The following is a 6,000-nucleotide window of genomic DNA, read 5'->3' as shown; positions in this document are numbered from 1 at the left end:
CTCTAGAGAGGGCCTTTTGCATATTTACGAGTGTCGCGGCCTCCATAGGTTCTCCTACACACTTGAAAGAGAGGGGTGGGGGTGAGGGGTATTCAGTTGGTTGCAATCTGCAAACTCACTGCTAGATGTCACTAAATCTTATACACTGGTCCTTTAAGCTAGCTATTGATGGTCAGTAAATATCTCCAAATTGTAGGCTGGCTGCTAGTTAAACCAAAGAATCATACACTTAAGATATAACATATGTCTTTTTGTAGCTGCTTAAAAGGCACCTTAAAAGCTGACTGAGTAACAAAAGTTAAGTAACAGGTAATCTAATTACTTTTGCAGTTAAGTAATTTGCTATTACTAAATTACTATTGTTTTTTAAGGAGTAATATGTAATTTGTAAATAATTACATTTTTCTAGTAACCTACCAACACTGCTGACTACACACAACCACAGTTCGATTGAAATAAATCTCAGGGATCATATGGACAGTTTTTTGGTCTGCACCCAGCTTCAGAAAATGCATTTATGCCACCGAATTATTCAACAGAATATTCCCTGATTTCACTGCTGACGGTGTGAAAGCACCTTTAGAGTTGTAGCAAAGGGGGAGAAATTTTCTGCCTGCCACCTTTGTGCCACCTTTGTGCACTCTCTGACCCAGTCCTATGACACGAGCTTTAAAAAGATCCCAGCTCAGTCTTTGCATTTCTTCTTGAAACAGATATGTACTCTTCTTTCTTTCTTTCTTTCCTTCTTCATTTCTTTCTTTCTCACACACATGCACACAGACATACTTTCCCACCGATGATTACAGTACAACAATAGTACTCATTCCTGGGCAGGACCTTAAGCTTCCTGTGGTCAGGTTAAATTCAGTGACCACTGTGCCACAGAGGTCAGGGAGCAGAATCTGTCTCTGCTGGCACGGCTGCCTCTCCGTGGGATGAGACACTGCTGAAATTACAGGTCAGACTGCCCTCGGTCATCCAGGCCCATTTGGTCTTGCGGCAGCCTGGGAAAATCCACTTGCCCATTGCCCTGGTCACTGGCACAAGCCCAGTCCAGGCAAAGATTAGCAACAGTAAAATATAAAAATTGAATCCTAATCTTCTTACAGTAAGAGAGTGGAGGATTAAGAAATATTAATTCAGTGCAGGGCAAGAGAGGAATTTCGAACATAATACAAGATAGTTTATTTCCTCCAACAACTCCTTGATTCTTTTTGTTAGTGTGTGTGAATATTTTTCTAGTGTACTGATCTACTGTATACTGCAATAATACCAAATAGTAATGCATTTGATTACTCCATTTTAGCACAGCTGCAATAGACAGAAGCAAACACGCCTCCATGCTCCAGATACATGGTGATCACTTATCAGAAAGGGCACATGGGCCAATCAGATCAGTTAAGGGCATAAAGGGAAATAGGCCACAGGCACCCACTGAGAGCTTAGATAACATATGGTGCATAAACAGTCAATAGCAAAGGCAGTGTGTGTGTGTGTGTCTGTGTGTGTGTGTGTGTGTGTGTGTGTGTGTGTGTGTGTGTGTGTGTGTGTGTGTGTGTGTGTGTGTGCATGTAACCAGCTAAATAAACACCTGAGGGTGGTCCTTCATTGGATGGCGTTGTATTGGCATTGCCAGTGAATAAGTAAAGGTACTATTGACCCGAGGGTCAAACTCCATGGGCTTTCACAGTACTCCAACCAATGAAAAGTGAAGGTATTGACAAAATCACTCAGTAAACCTCACTGTGAAAGAATAACATTGTGCAAAAAATAAACAAAACAAAATAAAAAAACAGTGAAATCGGTGTATGATTTCTGCACCCATTTCTCAATACTCTTGTGTGTTTCTCCAACCCTTCAGTGAAATAGAATTTGTATATTTTTGCATCAGCTTCGGATGGAAAAAAAAATTCCAGTACACTTTCTCACTTGGTTAAAGTCTATGAATCCATTCTTTGTGTCAGAGTCTCAGAAATCAATACCACAGTCATTGTTTCTCTTCCTGGTGCTTTTAACTGTTGTTCATGATGATCAATATGCTTGTTGAAGGTGCAGACTAGCAAGTGATTGTTGGTCTTAATGGAGTTAGTATTTGGACATCACCATTGATCAGTTGGACCGAGTCCCTTTCAAATCTGGTGTTGGGCAAAACTATTGTACAGTTTGTGGTGTTTAAGGATTCTAATCTTTTTGCTGTTTGAGTCACTGCCAGTTGTTCCCACTGAGAATATTTAAAACATGTTTTATTTTTCAGCTGGAATTGGGACTATGAAAGTGACAGGTGTGAGTTTGAGGATTAATAACAGAAGCACACTGTGTTGTGAGTGACATAGTATTAGTAATGGTTATCCTATAATCCATTTCATCCAGGTTTTCACACAGAACCACTAGGCTGAAATCTATCTAACTCTTACAAAGTTCACCCTCTGGCAGCTCTGTATGCAGTTAGCAGTCCTTGTTTCTCATGTCTGTCCTTTTACTTTTTTACCTTAATTTGCTGGGAATTACATTGTGCCCCCTGGCTTATTTGATGGTTGTGTCTGGCCCATGTATCTGAGACACATTCTGAGTTTCTTCACCCTTTTCTGGACATATTGTAGCATAAATCAACAAGGCAAACTGTTTATTGATGGACGTACCTCTCTGTTGGTACAGCCACGTGAGAATTTTCAACTTGAACGTATGTGTCCACGGCTATGTAAGTACTTACTATTATTGTGTGCACACCATTTGTACGCACATTCATGCACAAATATGCACACACACAGACACAATTTCCTGCCCACAGCTCTCCAAGTGGAGTTATATGAACTGACTTTCAGTAGGCACCTGTGTCGGGGTTCATGGCTTTGGCCTGATGTGCTGTCATGGGGCTTTGATGTCTCATCATGAAACCTCTCTGAGATACTGGGAACACCTGTCCTTGCACTCATAAGGCATGCTAATACATGCGGACACATGGTGGCCTGCTGCCTGACCTTGCTAGGACAGCAGGAGTCATTGGAGAGACAGGCCATGGCGGCCATGCATGACACAATATTATATACTCACTCTGTATAGCCATTAACACATGCAGCATAGTCAAACTGCCAGTGCAAAAAGGCACATGATGCTTAGGTGAACTACACTAACAGCACTTAACAGCAGTTAGTTAAACCAATACAACACAAATTTGAGCAAACAAGAAAAATATTTCAAAAAACCTTGTAATAAGCACATCCCTTAGAAACTAAATGATTTTTTCTGTTAGGCAATCAGAGGTAATTATAATAAATGAATAGTACAGGAAGTGTGTGTGGGTTATATTTTTGCTCTGTGTTGTTGTTGCATACTATAGTGCACAAAGTTTTTTTAAGAATTTGCTTGAACGCCACTATACAGCGGTGACTCTAATTCATAAAACTCAAGGATAACCACTTGAGGCAATCAGTGATTATGACTATTTGTAATTAGAATCTATATTACCACATACAGCGCTGAAACAGTGCAACACGTCGAGAACACAACAGATTTTCTCCACTTGTCTCGTCTGACCATGTAGCTCTATTTCTCCACTCACAATCTGTTTGCACATGCACAAGCAATGGACATCTGAACACCCACCTCCCAGACAAACGCACAAACACACGCCTGCACACACACACACACAAAACTCCACCCTGCAAAACATAGCTATAATAACCTGCACTAACACATGAGTTTGTGTGTGTCTGTTTGTCTGGGAAGAGGGATATTACTGTCTGTCTCTCCCTTGCTCCTTCCAAGTGCACTTTTCAAGGTAGAGGGCTTGGTATCTCCATGGCAACAGCAAAGCGACCAGGAACGGTGGGAGGGAGGAGGTGGTGGGCGTTGAGAACGGAGGAGAGGGGAGGGGAGGGGGGTGGTAGGGGAGTGGTGCAACAGGGCGGAGGGGGTATCCTCTGGTCACAGATAGGCATGCTGGGTACATAGACTTGGGAACACTGACATTTTCGTGTGTTGTGTCGTGACTGGAGGCAAGAAGGGTGTGGCTTTCTTTCAGAGGTGTGTGTGTGTGCATCTGTGGCATTGTCTGTCTGTCTGAGGGTCTGTGTGTTCCCAAACAGCCTCTTGGAGATCTATGCACCGAGAGCCCAGGTGTGATCTCGATGCTTGGTGAAAGATGACCTCTCACTGTACAACACACACACACACACACACACACACATTCTCTCTCTCTCAGTGGAGGGTCAGTGTCTGTGTTTGTATAGCAGAGACCTCCAGGTATTATTGGACTGTGTTTACATGTGCATGTGTCTACAGTGGCCCAGATATGTCCACCCCTGTAAATTTTTCTCCTCTTTCAGTCTACCGCTCTCTCTTTTGACCTTTACTCTCCTCTGGTTACTTTTGCCTGCCTCTCCATCTTTGTTGAACACCTAGTTCTCCTTTTTTTTTCCAAGACAGACACTCTTTTTCGATCCCTTTCAATCTGAATTTTTGTAACTTTCACTACAGGTGCTAATGCATTCATAGCCAACTGTCAACTGTATTAGTCACAGAACCAAGATTAAACTGCTGTAAGTTGAAAGAATTTAAGAAATAAGATGACTGCCTTCAGTATGACTTCACACCTCTGTGGATGCTGGCATACAAGTCCTGAATAGCGCACAGTAAAATAGCGGATACTGCTTCAACAAAGAGGGTGGTGAAAATGTATTCAGTCTGCTCTCCAGAGCTTCCTGTAAAAGTTCAGTGATGATGTGGCAATTGAGGAGTCCCTGGAGTTTCCACTTTTCCTGGAGTTCATGAAACCACTCCTAATTAGGGCCCATGGCCATCACAGAATATAAGAAAATCAAGAGGAGTCAGTGATGCCCGACAAGGTGAACCAACAGACTAGAACAAATCAATCAATTATAGGTTTCTGAGAGACAATTTAAAGCCTTAGATTTGTGAGCTTGAGGCAAGTTTACAAAACTATAAAAGAGTAAATCCTGTCAATCAATGCAGACAGACACCAAAACATGCTTCTCTTGAAATCTTAATATGTTCTTCATTAGTTTAACAGAATGTATTGAGAGAAGCTGATGTGGGTTTTCCCAATCACTGCAATACATACTCTTTTCTTGGAGCCAGCTTCCAGTGGCCATTAAAGGAACTACAGGCACCTTAGAATTGCCTTTGGTGTTGGTGATCAGTCATTGTGGTTATGACTAAAATCCAACCTAATGTCACAAGATGGCTGTCTGTATACTTACAGATCCACCCCCATGTTTAACAGTTGGCAGCACAAATTGTAGCTTAAATACATTCCTTGGTTTTCTACACTTAAACCCATGTGGTTGTAGAAAACTGTAAAAAAGTATTACTGCATCACAACATGTGTTTTTGTTTTGTTTTGAGGCTTCCATAAATTGAACCAGTTTTAATGATGTATATGGCTTTAGGGATTCCCTACAAACCATAAACCACTGTCATTCAAAAGCAGCAGCTGATTTACTGTGATGTATGTACATATGAACATGCAGCATTACAGAGAAACTTGCTCCATATAACTCACATTTTTGGAGTTTCTATTGTTTGATAGCTTGCATGTCAGTTAAAGAATAGTTACTGTATGTTACAGTGTACTATAGCTGCCGCCCAGCACAGTGGTGAACAATGGAACAAAAATCAAGTGTTATGATACTAAATAAGGTGATTAAATCAGTGTATATTTATATTTACTGAGGTAAGCAGGTACAAAAAATCATGAAGATGCATATAAAGTGCTTCACTATGTAGCTTAGAAATTTTGGAATAGTGGAACAATGAAGAAAACCGAAAAACAGGACAAGGTCACATCAGGAAATACATTTGAACATTCTAATCTCATAAATCGGACCCCTCCAACTTTAACTTTGTGTTTGGCCTTTTGTGAAATGTGAGGAGTGGATTAACCTTTGCAGCTCAAATGTATCAATGTTGCCTAAACACATTATACAGTATGTCCTTATAGCTACACAAAACATCAAATAGTTGCTGAAATCACAATAGTTC

This window comes from Thunnus thynnus, chromosome 9 (genome assembly GCF_963924715.1).
Source record: "Thunnus thynnus chromosome 9, fThuThy2.1, whole genome shotgun sequence".
Classification (NCBI taxonomy): Eukaryota; Metazoa; Chordata; class Actinopteri; order Scombriformes; family Scombridae; genus Thunnus; species Thunnus thynnus.
The sequence above is the reverse complement of the archived record's forward strand: the minus strand, read 5'-3'. Positions refer to the sequence as shown.